This window comes from Trachypithecus francoisi, unplaced genomic scaffold, assembly GCF_009764315.1.
Source record: "Trachypithecus francoisi isolate TF-2019V2 unplaced genomic scaffold, Tfra_2.0 Lachesis_group8, whole genome shotgun sequence".
In the NCBI taxonomy this organism is placed as follows: domain Eukaryota; kingdom Metazoa; phylum Chordata; class Mammalia; order Primates; family Cercopithecidae; genus Trachypithecus; species Trachypithecus francoisi.
This window is the reverse complement of record NW_022681473.1, coordinates 5,027,831-5,043,083: the sequence shown is the minus strand read 5'-3', so window position 1 is coordinate 5,043,083 and position 15,253 is coordinate 5,027,831.

Here is a 15,253-nt window from a genome sequence, read left to right as displayed (position 1 = left end):
AGTACAGACAACTCCAGGGGCCTCTGCCTGCCCAGCCTCTAAGGAGTAGAGAGTCTTCTGCCCCCGGGGAATCCTCAGGGTAGCAGAGGCTGTGCTGGTTCCCTGGGCTTTGTCTGCCCTTTCTTGTTCTCTCCCCATAAAGAGCCTACTCTCCTTACCCATTTTGCTTATGAGAAAAGAAAGGCACAGAGAGAGCAAGGAAGTCACCTGGAGTCACACAGCTGCTAAGCAGCAGGGCCCAGGTGGACCCAGGACAGTTCATAACCTGTGCCATCTGGGAACATCATCGATCCCACCACACTTGGGGTTGCCAGGCTGCCCACAGCCCCCCTCCCAGCATAGAACTGACCTTTGAGGGACACAGCCTCTCGGAGACTCTGGAGCCGCTCAGCAGACAACTCCCTGGTGCCCCACAGGGCTCATGCCTTGTACCTGGCACCCCACCCGGGGGGTACAGAGAGAAATAAGAGCAGGCTGCTGCCAACCTGGACCTCGCCATTGGGTGGAAAGGAGAGTTTTGTGGACCAACTGCCACAAAGCCATGAAAGAACATCATGGGTGTGGCTCTACCTGGCAGCAAGTCTCACCAGGAAAGATTTCCCAAAGAGGGAGGACTGGGGAGAGGGCAGCGTGAAGTCCTCCACGTGCTGGACCAGGAGCCCGCAGACCACCGGGAGGCCCAGTCAGGGGCCGTAGGAGATGCAGCTCTGCTGGAACCACTGCTGAGTGGGTGACAGGTGGGCCAGAGCAGCGACGTATGCAAAGAGAGAGGAGCCCAAAACTCCGAAACTAAAGAGCAACTAGAGAAAAGAAGCCTGTCTTTTATTTGTAAATTTGTGACTTTACGTCCCCACTTTGTCACAAAAAGAGGATTCTAGGAGGCTTACAAAATTACAAAAATGCACGCAATATAATGTGATTTTAGTAGGTGAGGAAAACATAAGATGAAGCAGAAGTCAAAATATACGCCTTAAGTCCTCAATGTGTACTGTGTGATGTAGTCGTAAAATTGACTCTGAGTTCCCCAGCAGCCAATGTGAAAAGGAAAACACACCCTGCCATTCAATTTACAAGGAGCATTGGGATAAAACTAATGAGCTGCTGGGAGACACTGGGCTACAGCTACTTCTGAAAAAAAAGAGGAACTTGTTATCAAGATCATGTTGACAGTGTCAGCATGACTAGCAACTGGACAGTGTCCCAGCACACACACAAGGATGCCTCTGGCCCATTTTAATCACAGCATCCCTGGGGGCAAGAGGTTGGCTCAGGCCCCCTGCAAGGGATAAGCTGAGGTAGAGGGGCCTGCAGCTGTCTGGTGCCTGGGCCTGAAGATGCTTGAGCACAGCTTAGAGGGTGGGGCATATTGGAATCCAAACCTTGCAACTCCCATGGGGATGGGGACTTTGTGGAATCCCACAAGATTCTGCCAAGTCCCCATCCCCCGCCCCTGCTGTCCTTCCAGTTGGAACTAAGTTACAGAAGCACCCACTTGGAGCCTGGTGTTCAAACTTGGCTGCAAGCTGCAATCACCTGGGAGTTTACAAAGTTACTGGGCGCTGGGTTCCACCCCCAGGTCTGATCTAATCTGTCTGGGGTGCGGTCTGGGCATGAAAAGTTTTTCAGGCTCTCCAGGTGATTCTCGTGTGCAGCCAAGTTAGAGAACACTGGCTCCCAGGGAGGTGGATTACCTGTCCTCCCGGCAAAGCGCAGGACTCGCTGTTTGGCAGGCTTCCAGCAGCAGGGAGTTCAGATGGCTCCGTGGGGAGCCTCACCCCAAGGCGACAACTGGGTGGAGGGTGCCCCAGCAAGCCGTGGGGCTGAAGGAAAGCCACCCACCTCCCAGCAGGGGTTCACCATCAGCCATGGGGGTCCTCAAAAAATAATATGGGTGGGCTGTGCTTCTAAGTGCCAGTTATATACGTGATTTTATTCCTTAGATGAGCTTTTCCCCAAGACTGTGTTCCGCACGGCGCTCATTTCATGATGGTGGGAGCCAGTGACACGCCAGAAGATATTCCATGGCAAAGAGGCTGTGGAGCCTGTGGCACCCAATGTTAAGCAGATAGTTTTCACTGCCAAAGATGCTGATTCAGCTCTAGTGCCTGGTTCCCCAAACGCTGGGCCATGAAACCCTATTTTCCAGATCTAGTGTTTTTCAGGAGCTGGTTTCATGGCACTGTGTTCCACAGCCCATTCATTGAGAAAAGCTGCTGTAATAATTTCAACCAAACCTGATAATTTTTTTTAAAAAAAATCATTAATTAAGGAGCTCTCGGGGCCAAAAGAAGGAGAACAACAAGCTTTGAATGCGGAGGCTTCCTGGAGAACCCTCGGAGATAAAGCAGTTGAAACATGTACCCGCAGGTAACCCAACGAACGAGTCAAATCAGACATGTTAGCGCTGCATTGGCTAAATGTCGAAAGAGGTTTACTAAAAATGACAATTCACATTTTGGAACAATTGAATCTATGCCATTCTTTCTGGCAGTAGTCCAATCCTAGGTCCAATCACCTGTTTAAGGAGATTTTCAGCTGGTGACAAAATAATTCCATTATTAAGAGCTAATACGTTTAAGGAAAAAATATATAAATCAACAGAAAAGGACAAGGGACAAGAAGAAAAACTAAGAAATACAGGCAGCCAACAGAGGTCTGGTGAACAGCCCGGGTTATGCCACAGTAAAAAGCATCTCCCCCAAAGCTTTGTGACTTAAAACCACGATGTCTGTTTCTTGCTCACACGCCGTGGCAAGCCAGAGTCCCAGGCCTTTCTTCCCATCAGTCTAGAGCAGAGGCTTTTGGAGGCTCAATCTCAGCCCGAGCTCTAAGATCGCAGGAGGACCAGGGACAGTGGAAGGAGTGAACATTGACTGGCTCTTAAGGTTCCTTCCAGAAGCAACACACACTGCTTTCACTCCCACCTCCTTGGCCAAAAAAGTCCCGTGGCCACACCAGTCCTCAGAACTGGTGGGGAGTGCAATCTTACCTGAGCCCTGGAGGAGAAACCAAATTCAATGGGAACAAAGACGGCCACCTGGAGAAAAAGTGCTCCACCTCATTGCCAAAGAAATGCACATCAGAACAACCAGGAGACACTGTGCAATTGTTTGCCAAAGCTGACAAAAGCAAAAGCAAAAGTGAATGGAACCTTGCCTTTAGGCAGTTTATCTTTTTAGCCTTTTGGTGGAGAGAAGGGAAGAGAGAGGGCTGGGGACCTGGGGAGGAGTGGGGACGTTCAGCTCAGTGCCAGGGAAAGTGATGTCAGGCACAGGTTAGGGAAGGGCAGGCCAGAATACCTCTCTCTGACTCTGCTGGAAGGTGATTCATGCACCGTGGTTCTCATTAAGATTAGGATGCGAGTGCCTTAGAAGCACCCTTTGCCTTGCGGGTGCCTGTAGCTAATCCTCACACAGAGAGAAAGGCTGAGGGAAGGTCAGGACAAACAGCATACCCTCATCATCCCCCTGTGGTTCTCTGGGACAGGACGATAGGACAATAGTCAATAACAGAAGACCAAGAAGCAAAGACCACCTATCCCATGAAAGAAACTTACAATGTATGAATAAGGAAACTGACCATTGCAGGGATTATCCAGCCCAGGAGTGGAGGTGTCTAGGAAGCCAGGAGACCTACGTAAGTGGGCGGTGCGGTGGGGTTAGGGAGTGGGGCTGTAGTTTATGAAAATGAGCTTCTGATCAGAGGGGCCTTATCTAGAGAATCAGAAAGGCAAGATCAGGGTCAGAGCTGCCCTTCAGGGAGGCCCCGAGGTGTCTCAAAGGCTGGGCCCTGGAGCCCAGGTAGGCACATTGCCAGGACCCAGGTGGAAAGACACTGGGATGGGCACATTTCAGGGGAGCTGGTCTCAGCTTCTAGACCTGGAGAAAGCCATCAGCCCTGACCTCACCACCCAGATTCTCACTCTGGCATGGTACTAGAACATTGACCCAAACACAGAGAGAAGAGGGGAGAGAGGGCACTGGGAAGAAGCAGCTAGAGGTGGAAGGGATGGGGGGATGGTGCTGCCAAGAAAATGAGGTGTTTCTGGAAGGTAGTGGCCTTCATGTCAGAGCCAGAAGAGCCAAGTACAAATTGGGCAAAAGATCCAACTGGAGGGTCCTCCACAAGAAAGGGCTCCGGGAGTAACCAGGACAAAGGGCACAGAATTCCTCACAGCAAGAACAGTTTTACGGATTCACTAATAGGTCATATTCGACAAGCATTGGCCCGCACTGGTCACAGGCCATGCATTGAGCCAGGTATTGGGGAAGTGGCTTGTCCACTCATTCATTCATTTATTCATTCATTCCATGGGTTTCCTGTGCATCCCCTGTGGGCCAGGCGCTGTGGTAGGTGCTTGGAATGAGGCGGTGAACTGAGTAGACATGATGTCTGCACGCAGGCTCCGTTCTCATAGAGGAGACAGACAGGAAGCGCATAAACCCGTAATAAGATAGAAAAATGGGGTACGAGGTGACAGGGCCATCAGGGAGTCATAGCAGTTAGTGTTTCCTCAGCACAAACTCAGTACCTTGAATGTGTCGATGTCATTTTCATCCTCACTGCAGGAGAAAGTTCTGTTATTTTCCCCATTCCACAGATGAGGAAGCTAAGTCACAGAAAGCCAAGGTGACCTGCGCAGGGTCCCACAGCTCATAAAGGGTAGCCTGGAAAGTTGAAGCCAGGCAGGCCAGCTGCAGAAAACCTGCAGGAACCTCAGTGCAGGGTGGTTTTATTGGAACTGAGGCCTCAAGCAGGGGAAGGCGGTCTCCTGAGACGCTCTGGGCAGCCAGGGCCTGCTGAGGTGGGAGCAAGCGTGGTGGAGTGGCTGGAGCCTGGTGGGGAAGGGAAGGAGGGAGATGGCCTTGGCAGGAGCAGACATGAAAAGCAGATTGATTTTATTCTACTTGAAACGGGATGCCATTGACACCACCTCGCTCTAGTGGAAGCAGACATGGGGCGGCCGGAGCCAGGCGTTCAGGGGTCAAGGCCACGGTGTATTTTAAATGGTCGGAGACGGGTGTACGGCGCAGGTTTCTGGGCCCACTTCCAGAGATTCTATCTCTGCAGGTCTGGGCAGGGGCTCCGGGGCCGCCTTTGAAACTCTCTCCAATGCACACACACCTGCTGGGAGCCCTTGGACACACTCCTACCCCCAGGAAACCGAAACTCCCTGTGGACACCAGGGCCCTCTTCCCGGAGGAAGAACAGTTGAGCTGCTCCCTGATGGAAGAAAGACAGTTCCAGAACACTGATGGCGAGGACAAGAATTTCAAGCCAGGGAAAAGAAGTGAAGGAAGGCCTGGGAGCCCGGAAGTGGAAATTGCAGACCAGGGCTGAGCTGGAGGGGACTTTGGGGTAACTGGATCACAGAGGGCAGAAAGGGATGAAATAAGCCTGGGTCATAAGTTGGGGCTCCTTCAAAGCAGCCACAGACCCAGGGGGAGAGGCTGTGGGCACAGCTAAGACCCTCGGTTGGTGGATGAACTCTGACCCTCCTGGGGCAATCCTGATGATCACAGCAGAAATAGTTCATTTTCAGGGTGGGCCAGGCCGGGCACTACACACATTCCTAGCAGTGCTTGGATTTGATCTGTTGGGTTTTTTCTGAGACAAGGTCTTGCTCTGTCATCCAGGTTGGAGTGCAGTGGTGCAGTCACCACTCTCTGAACCTCAACCTCCCAAGCCCAAGCAATATTCTAGCCTCAGCCGTCCAAGTGACTGGGACCCCCGGTGTGTGCCACCATGCCCAGCTCATTTCTTTATTTTTTGTAGAGATGAGGTTTCACTATGTTCTCCAGGCTGGTCTCAAATTCCTGGGCTCAAGTGATCCTCCTGCCTCAGCCTCCCAAAGTGCTGGGATTATGGGTGTGAGCCACCGTGCCCGGCCACATTTGATCCTTTTAACAGCCCTATGGGCAGATGCAATGATCACCTCCATTCTATAGGTGGAATAACTGGCGCTCGAGTCAGACCACATGGGCCGTGATTAGCAGAGGCTAGGTCTCTTTGGGGACCAAGCCTTCAGATAATAAAAATAGCCACACGGACAGTAACACAAACCCACCTCACTTATCCAAATTCTGAAATCCAAAAACTCTGAATCCCAGAATTTTCTCATAACTCACTTGGCATCAAAACCTGACCTGGAATTCTGGCAGCAGAAAAAGTTTCACCGGAACAAATCTTCATGTGTGTTCTTCAGGGTGAACATCCGTCTGTTTTGTGGATTGGAATACAGGACACTAGCCCAGCTGCACTGGAGGGCAATAATAGATGAAATTCTCACCCAATTCCCTTTCTAAAATCCACAAAAAAAGGCCCAGTCTTTTAGCAGAAGGGTGGTCTTTGGCGCTACTGCCAAGATCCTGCTGTCAGTTGGAGGGAGGTCAGGAGTCCTCATTTCTAGTTCCAGTCCTGCCACTCCCCCTGGTTTCTCTCTGTGGCGGAATGGGAGAGGCTTCTGGGTGAGGCTTCCGGGCAGGTGAGTAAGAAGCTCTCTGCATGACGTTCCCTGCACGAAGGGAAGCTGTCGGCCACCCTGTTTCTGGGACTGATGACCCTTGAGGAAGGGTTGGTCTTTTTACCCAGTGAGAAGGAGATTTGGGCCCAGGAGACCTGGGTCCTAGTGGTGGCCTGCTCCACCACCAAACTCCATTCTCTAGGTGGAATAACTGGGGCTCAGCTTGGCCTCATTTTTCTCTTTGCAAAGCAAGAGGACTGGGAGCAGAGATCAGCAGGCCTCTTGGCTGGGGCTGCCTGGGACGCGCTAAAGCCGGACACAAGGCATTTTCTCAGACCCAGCCCCCCAAGCCCCCAGGCCCCCAGGTCCTAGAACGAGCTCTGCGCACCCCGCGCTCTCATTGATGGGTGGGCAGGCCCGGCGTCCTCACTTTCCGTGACTATTCCTGCTTTTCGGGGTGGAGAGCAGGGGCCTTCCCGGAGCCTGGATTCCCACGGGTGGGGGCCTGGGGGAGGCCGTGGTGGGCGCTGAGCAGGCCCAGGGAGGCCGCGCACCCCCGGCCCCCGCGCCGCCCGCCGTCCAGGCGGCCCGGAGCCGGCTGCGGGCAGCAAGGGCCGCGGGGCCCCGCGCTCAGTGTCTGCCCCACTCAAACCCCAGGGTAGGGAGGGATTTCCATGGGGCTTACGGTGATTTATAATGGGAAACCTCCGCTTTCCTCACACATTGTTCTCCCTGACAGAGGAAAGAAAGACGGCACTAAATCTCCTCTCATCATAGTAATGATGAAGCCCGCGGCGTCCCGGCCCCATCCCAATGCCCTCGACGACAACAAAGTGCTCTATTGTGATCTATTACATTTTTCTCAAAAAACCTTCAGCCGCGCACAAGGCCAGCGCCATATCCTGCACTGGCCCTCCCTCATTGTCCTCGCCGAGGGAAACGGAATGTGTCAGTCTGAGTAATGCGCCTTCAATGCTTCTCAGGAACCGCTGGCTCGGCCGGGATAAAGCCTCCCCCATGCTTTCTCAGGCCCCGGCCCGGGATGAAAGCTGCCCGCGCCGCCGGGCAGCCACCGCGCCACCTGGTCCACGGGCCGGGGCCAGTTCTGCCGGCAGGGCTGGTGGCCGGCCCCTTCCCTGCTCCCACCCCCCATCGTGGGCCCAGTGAGAATGGGGGCGGGGGAACTAGGAGAGGGGAAGCAGGCGGTTACAGGGGCAACAGGGAGCCGGCCCTCAGGAGCTGGAGGGGAAACTGAGGGACTCAAGAGCTGGGAGGAAGCGGGTATGGGGAGGTGAGCCTGGCCACAGTCCTGGGGCGACCCTCCCCTGCTCTGTCCTACCGTACCCGGTCCCAACCCCTGCCCTGCGGGTGACCAAGAGGCAGTAACTCCCACCACAGTCTGAATTACAAAGCCCTAAACACACCCTTCCCATGGCTTCCACGTGCATGGTAATCAAAATCAAACCCAGCTACCTACATGATGTGATTCATTCATTCACTCACATGCATTCATTCCCACTCTGACGGGTGTTTCAATGAGTGGGGAATGGGCAGGTGCAGGTGGGGGGTGGAGGTGAAGGTGGCTATGCCTGCAGCTTGGGTCTCACCTGATGCCATGATCCCCAGCAGGACCTGCTGCATCTGCTGCAAGACCTGGTGCCAAGTGAGAATGCAGACCCCTGCATTTTCCAAAACTGCTGCAGGCTGTTCAGCAGGGACAGCACAGCATTGAACCAAACACTGACACCAACTGAGGCTGGCCTTGTGTGACCGTGCGATCACCAGCCGGCTGGTGACACTGACCCTGCTCTTCATAACTCTTCATTCCCTCTGTGTGCTGGGGCTCGGCCCATGCAAGGGCGCTGACTCCAGGTTCGAGGGGAGTCATTAGCCTGTGACTGAGTCTGGCCTCCCTCTTGCTGGCCAGGTGAGGCTGAGCCTACACACAGTTGACAACTCTGGAAAATTGTGTTCAACCAGACAAACTCAAAGCCCCCCACATCCTAGCTCCACACGCTAGCTCGGCACACAATGCAGTGTTCACCCCATGACTGCTGTGGACCCCTGCTCTGCAATCACTCACTGGTGATTAAGGGTTTGCAGTGGTAAAAGCCTTGAATTTCACCTCATCCAACTGCTTTATTGATTAGATGGGGAAACTGAGGCCTAGAGTCCATCTCCAGCCCCCGCCTGGCTGCCTGCCTGCCCTCATGAGCCTCCCCTCCCAGAAGCAGCAGGCTGTGAGAGGCAGGCCCCAGTCTCCCCTCCAGCTGATCTTCAGCAGCTGGACCAGAGCACAGCTGACCCAGGAGCAAGCCTGGGCCACAGAGTTGCATATGGTCCCCAGACCTCTGCGGTCATCATTCACTGTGCCCAGAGGAAGAACAAGGCCAGTCTTCCAGGTAGCTGGGCCCTGGGAGGACCCAAGAAGAAGAGCCTGTCTCCAAGGGCTTGCCCTACTCCAGCGTCCTTTTCCTGGGAAACCCAAGACTCCACGTCAGGGCCTCTTGGCCGGTGTGGAGCCTCTGCCTCGGCACGAGGACACAACATTCTCACAGGCCTTCATGCCTGCCCCCAGAGGCCTGGGTATAGACAAACCAGCAAAATGGGCTCTGAGGCTGTGTGCCAGCTGGAGATGCAAGGTGAGAGGGCAGAGGCACTGTGGCAGGTAGGAGCTCACCCCAAGCTGGTACCTTCTCGTGGAAGAATTGAGGGAGAAGACTGAGAACAAACACCCTACCCAGCCATGCCTTTTGCAAAGAGACTCTGCAGCATCTCCCATGGAGAAGTGGGTTATGTCTCCCCACCCTGAACCTGGACTTGTTGTATGACTCACTTTGACCAACAGAATATGGTGGAAGTGGCAGAGTGTTGATTCTAGCCCAGGCCTCAAGGGACCTTGCATGCTGCCCTGTGGTCTCTCATACCTCCACATAGCCCTGGCAGCCTGCAAGAGAATGACCAATTTGTGGAGGCAAGCCAAGCTGGTCCAGATGTTGCAGTCAAAGCTCAGAGATGAGAGAGAACCCAGGTAATAACAGTGAAGCTGCCTACCTGACTTGCCACTGATGCTGGACACACCAGTGAGCCCAGCCCAAAGCAGAAAACCGCCAAGCTGAGCCCAGCCTCACCTGCCAAGCTAAAGATTCAGGCATTGTTTTAAGCTCTTTTATTTGGGATGGTCTGTAATGCAGAAATTAATTGCATCTACAGTGCCAGGCAGCTAAAAAGGCCACTGTTCACACAGTTGCTGTCTTTCTTTCTTTTCTCCAGTATCAATTCTTTCCCTACCCTAGAAGCTCAGCTCAAGTACCCACTGCCCTGGAGCCTGTCCTGACCATGTCAGCCTGTAGTACAGAGGCATTGAAGTGTAGCAGAAAGAGCTCTGCAAAAGGGAGTGGAAAGCCCCACTTCACAGCATCATTCACTCATTCCCTGAGATTTGTGCAGAGGAGACCCAGAAAGCAGGGCAGGGAGCTGACCGTCACACAGCTGGCAGTCCAATGGCAGACAGGCTAGGAGACAGACGAGGACCACGTGGGCTCTTCCCTGCTCTAACCAGGTGAGCCCATGGGAATGCAAAAGCTGCCCCAGGAAAACATGGTACCCAGACCTGAGCCCACGTCCATGGCTACCTCACTGGCCCACCTCTGACAATTCCCTCTATCCTGTGGACTCTGGCCCCACTAGATTGGAAGGGCCAGGAAGGCAGACAAGGAGGCACTTATTCTACATCTCACAGTGCAGACAGGACCCAGGCTAGCATGCCACCCTCAGAGATACTTGGAAAACCTTTGCTCAGTTGAACTGGATGAGACTGTGTTGCATTGAATTGAATTAACTGAGTTGAATGGAAATGAACTAAATCAAATTAATAACACCCTTGCCTGGCAGTAACACAGTCTCATCTCCAACAGTGTCTCCAGGGTGGGGACCATGTTTCACCCCCTCTGGTCTCCCCCTCCAGATGAGCACAGGGCTGGGAAGTAGGCCAGGACTTGGGGGCTGTTTGGCTGACACAGGTTGACCATATTTGTAAAGATTGCCTCTCCTCTGGATCCAAAAACTCCAGAATAGGAATTGTCTACCCATCTCCTTCATTTGTGTTTATGCCACGATTTTTGGAGGGTGGGGGGCTCCTACCATGGGCCAGAAGCTTTGCTGGGTCTCGGGGATGTTAGGGTAAATTACCTCATTTAAGTGATCTTGTTTATGATTTATTATTATTTACTTTGCTTTCCTTGCTGCCCCCAGGGCCTAGCAGAATTTCCCGAGCCCCAAAGCTCGTGATCTGGCAGGCGAGGTGAGCACAAAGAAACCTCAGAGGTGGGAGTGGCGGCAATGCTACGCAGGAGCTCTGTGGAAGGTGCTTTTGGGGGACACAAGGGGTGTTCTGCCCCAACAGTGGGGTCCAAGAAGCCTTCTTGGATGAGGGGACCCTGGGCAAAAATCACACACAGGATTTCGCAGGATGGGCACAGCAGGGTAGTGGTTCTGGAGGAGACAGAAGCCTGAACCCATGTGTCAGGATGGCACAGCCAGAGGTGGCCAGGGAGGGACAAGTCCAGGAGCCCTTCCTTGCCTCCTTGAGGAGTTCAGGGTTGTCCCCAAAGCAAGTGAGGAAACCTGGAGGATGGCGTGATGGATGGTGCCATGGTTTCCAGGCCTTCCCCACTCCTGGATCCACGCCCTCTGCTGTGTGACTTTGTTGTTCCTTACCTGGACATGCGCACCTCCTTCCCCACAGAGGCTGGGCTCCAGCCAACGGGCCAGGGGCAGCAGTGACGGGAGCAGAGGTTTGAGTTGTCCTTGCACAGAGCCAACGCTGAGAGCAGTTGCCCAGCAGCTGCCGGCCCCAGGAAGCAGAAAGGCCTCACGCAGACCGAGAGCCTGAACCCAGCCCAGCCCCCTAGAAGCAGCCTTGGCCCCTCCCATTGCTTCCCAGGGTCACTTCCCAAATCAGATGCTGTCTCCATCAGTTCAGACTGCCAAAACAACCCCACAGACTGCGCAGTTTAAATAGCAAACATTTATTTCTTACAGTTCTGGAGGTTGGAAGTCCACGGCCAAGTCACTGGCAGATTCAAAGGCTGTTTGCCAGTGGCCATCTTCTTGTGGGGTCCTTGTGCGGCAGAGAGCAGAGAGAGAGCTGGTTCTCTGGGCTTCTTCTTATCAGGGCACTAATTTCATCACGGGGCCGCACCCTCAGGACTCAACTACATTCCACAGGCCCCCTCTCCAAATGCCATCGCATTGGGAGTTGAGGCTTCAACATATGGATTTGGGGAGGATGCACACATTCGGTCTGTAGCAAGAATTCAGACTCAAACTCTCGCCTCAGGCTCTAATGCACCCAAACCCAGCAGCCACGCACCGCACACCCTGGAGAGCGTGCAGGGGACTCCTGGGTGGGTGAGGACAGGTTTTGGGGCTCAGGAGCTAGTCCCTGGGTTTGTCTCGCCAGCCTTCGCCCACCCCTTGACCTAGAATGGGCCTCCTGACCCAGAACGTAGGGATCGGGGCCTGGGAAGGTTGAGGGAAGCATTAAATGAAGTGGCCCTGTGTCATCTGTCTGGCACCCCGTAGGCACTTAAATGGTGCAACCAGGATGCCACGGCCCTAACCTGCAAACACGTTTCCGCAACTTCAGGCCGGAGGCAGGCAAAATGCTTCCCAGCTCCCTTTCCCTGGGGCCCTCCTGGCAGTCCCTGGAGCCAGCCCCTTGGATCCTGCCTGGCCCCTCCCGGGCGGCCAGCCTGTCCCAGAGTCCCCACCCAGCCCTGGCGCTGGCAGGCAACAGACGCTTGCTGGTGGGTGGTTGGGAGCGCGTGCCCGGGGAGAGCTGCCTCCACACCATTCACTGATCTAATCAATATCCTGCTCCTCCCGAGACCCCGATCACAGGCCCATCCAAGCGGGGATCTGGCTGTGACCCCTTCTTCACCCCAAACTTCCCCCATGGCCACCACCTCCCCCTTCCCTCTCCTCAGCCCGCCAGGGTGGGCCGCTGGGAGGAAACCCATCTCTGACGTGGACCCTGCATACAGGGGGTCGTGGGCCTGTCAGATTGGGTCACCCGAATCAAGGGTGATGATAAAACCTGTCCCTCCAAATTAGGCCAGAGTCCCCGGAGCCCCGCTGATTATAGCCTGTGCACCGCGGACAAAGGGTCTCTTGAGGGTCATTAATATGGATTGAGGCCCATTGTTTTCTCAAATTAGGCCACAGGGAGCGCTTCTTGGGGAAGCACATAGCGGGTGGCATGGTTGAGGGTTCCTGGGTTCCCGCCCAGTGTCCTGCGAGGCCAGTCTGGCGGGCGGGCAAGGAAGAGGCCAGACCATTCCCAGGCTGAAGGCTGGGGCTCGGGGGTGAGGCCAGGGCCAGTGGGCTTCCCCAGCTCACCTGCAGAATGTTCTGGAGAAGTTAAAGGATCCCTCTGAGTACCTGCCGGGACTGAGTGAGAGTTCTTAACTCACACAGAGGGTCTCGCTGTCCGCAAAACATGTTAGATTCTCAATGCCTTTCAACCTCAAGCACCCTGGGAATTCCACTCCAATTCTCAGTGTGGGAAACTGAGGCTCCAAAAAGTCCAAAGGCTGTCTAGCTGGTTCATAAGCCTGAATGCAGGCGCCCCTCCTTCAGCTCATGACATGCCACATCACCGTGGGACTCACTGCCCGCGTTCAAGAACAAGGGTGGCTCAGATACATCGTGTGCACACGTCACCATGACGACAGCCATGGGCTAGGCACATGGAGGCCTTAGATCCTACAGCAGGTTGCCCTTTCCTCTCCTCTGACTTCAAGCCCAGTAGCCTAGGGCTTCGCTGGGTCCCGGACACTTGTTCATGCGCTCACCACACTCTACAGTTTATCATATAAGGTTGCTCCATTACTTCCTGTGAGCTTTGCAACAGATCGTTTTTTCAGGTGAGTTCAATGATGGCACAGTGTCATCTCTATTCCAGGAGAGGGAAGGCTCCGGGAGCCAAGGAGTCCTCATAGGCTGTCACAACCTGTCTGCCTGTGGTGAAGAGCAGAGGTCAAGGTTGAAGGGATGAAGACCCCGACCGTGCCCTCATCTGGCTGAGGTGCGGTGGGGGAGAAGGACTCGTAGCCAGCACCCTGCACCCTGCGGGGTGAAACTGGGCTCAGGAAAGGAATGGGCCCCAAGCCACCACAGCCCGAAGTAAGAGGGTTCCTGCCCAGGACTTTTTAAGGGGCAGGATGTGGGAACAGCAGGGCACCTACGAGATTCGTGGAGCCCTGTGCAAAACGAAGATGCCAGACCCTCCTTCCAGGATGATCAGAGCATCCAACCACGTGCAGGGCCCTTCTGAGCCACGGTCCCTGTGGTGGGCCTGGGGCGAGGAATGGTTCCTTCGATACCTGTCTGACAAGCACCTGTCTGCTTCGTGCCAGGCACTGCCCTGGACAAAATGGGTGCAAGTCCTTTCTCCATAGGTCCAGGAGGGCCTGCTGACAGATGAAAAACAAAATGACTGCAGATCACGCCACTGTTCCGTAGAAAACAGACTGGGGGTGAGGTAGGATATTGCTGGGGGGCCCCTTAGTGGATAGGATGATCAGACAAATGGAGGCTCCCAGAGGATGAGGGACAGCCGTGTGGGGCAGTAAGACAGGAGAAGGGAACAGCCCAGAAAGGGAGCGGAGGCTGGAAAGTTGCTGCTTGGTCCTCGTCCTCCGTCCCGCTGGCTCCCTGCACAGGCACCAAGAGGGATCAGAGTCCCCACCCCTGGGTAGGCCCTACACCCCCGCCCCCACCCCTCTGCTGAGCCCAAGCCTCTGCAAGTCCCTAGGGACCTGCCTCCCTCACCCTGACGGCCTGCTCCTGTCTTTCCTCACTCATGCCTCTGCTCGGGGCTGGGCTGGCGTCGTCCCTCCCCAGATGGATGTGTTTTAACATTTCGCAAAGGAATATGTTTCCAAAAAATAGCAGTTAGGCTGGGCAAGGTGGCTCACGCCTGTACTCCCAGCACTCTGGGATGCTGAGGTGAGGATCACTTGGGGTCAGGAGTTTGAAACCAGCCTGGACAACATGATGAAACCCTGTTTCTACCAAAAAATACAAAAATTAGCCGGGTGTGGTGGCAGGCACCTGTAATCCCAGCTACTCAGCAGGCTGAGGCAGGAGAATGGCTTAAACCCAGGAGACGAGGCAGGAGAATCACTTGAACCCAGGAGGCGAAGGCTGCAGTGAGCTGAGATCAGGCCACTGCATTCCAGCCTGGGTGACAAAGCGAGACTCCATCTCAAAAAAAAAAAAAAAAACCCAAAAAACCAGTAATCAGATGGCAAGATATCATAATATGTTTTCTTGTGAAAATATAAGTTACAAAACAACACTGTGATGTGACTTAAGAGAAACAAATGTGGGCCGGGTGCGGTGGCTCATGCCTGTAATCCCAGCAGCTTGGGAGGCTGAAGTAGGTGCATAACTTGAGGTCAGGAGTTCAAGACCAGCCTGGCCAATGTGATAAAACCCTGTCTCTACTAAAAATACAAAAAATTGATGGGCATAATGGCAGGCACCTGCAATTCCAGCTACTCAGGAGGCTGAGGCAGGAGAATCCCTTGAACCCGGGAGGCGGAAGTTGCAGTGAGCCAAGATCGCACCACTGCACTCCAGCCTGGGTGACAGAGTAAGACTCTGTCTCAAAAAAAAAAAAAAAAAAAAAGAGAAGACAGAGAGAAAAGAAAAAACAAGTGGGTGGTATATGTGTAGAAGAACATAAAAAAGACCAGAAGGAAACACATCTAAGCATGAGCA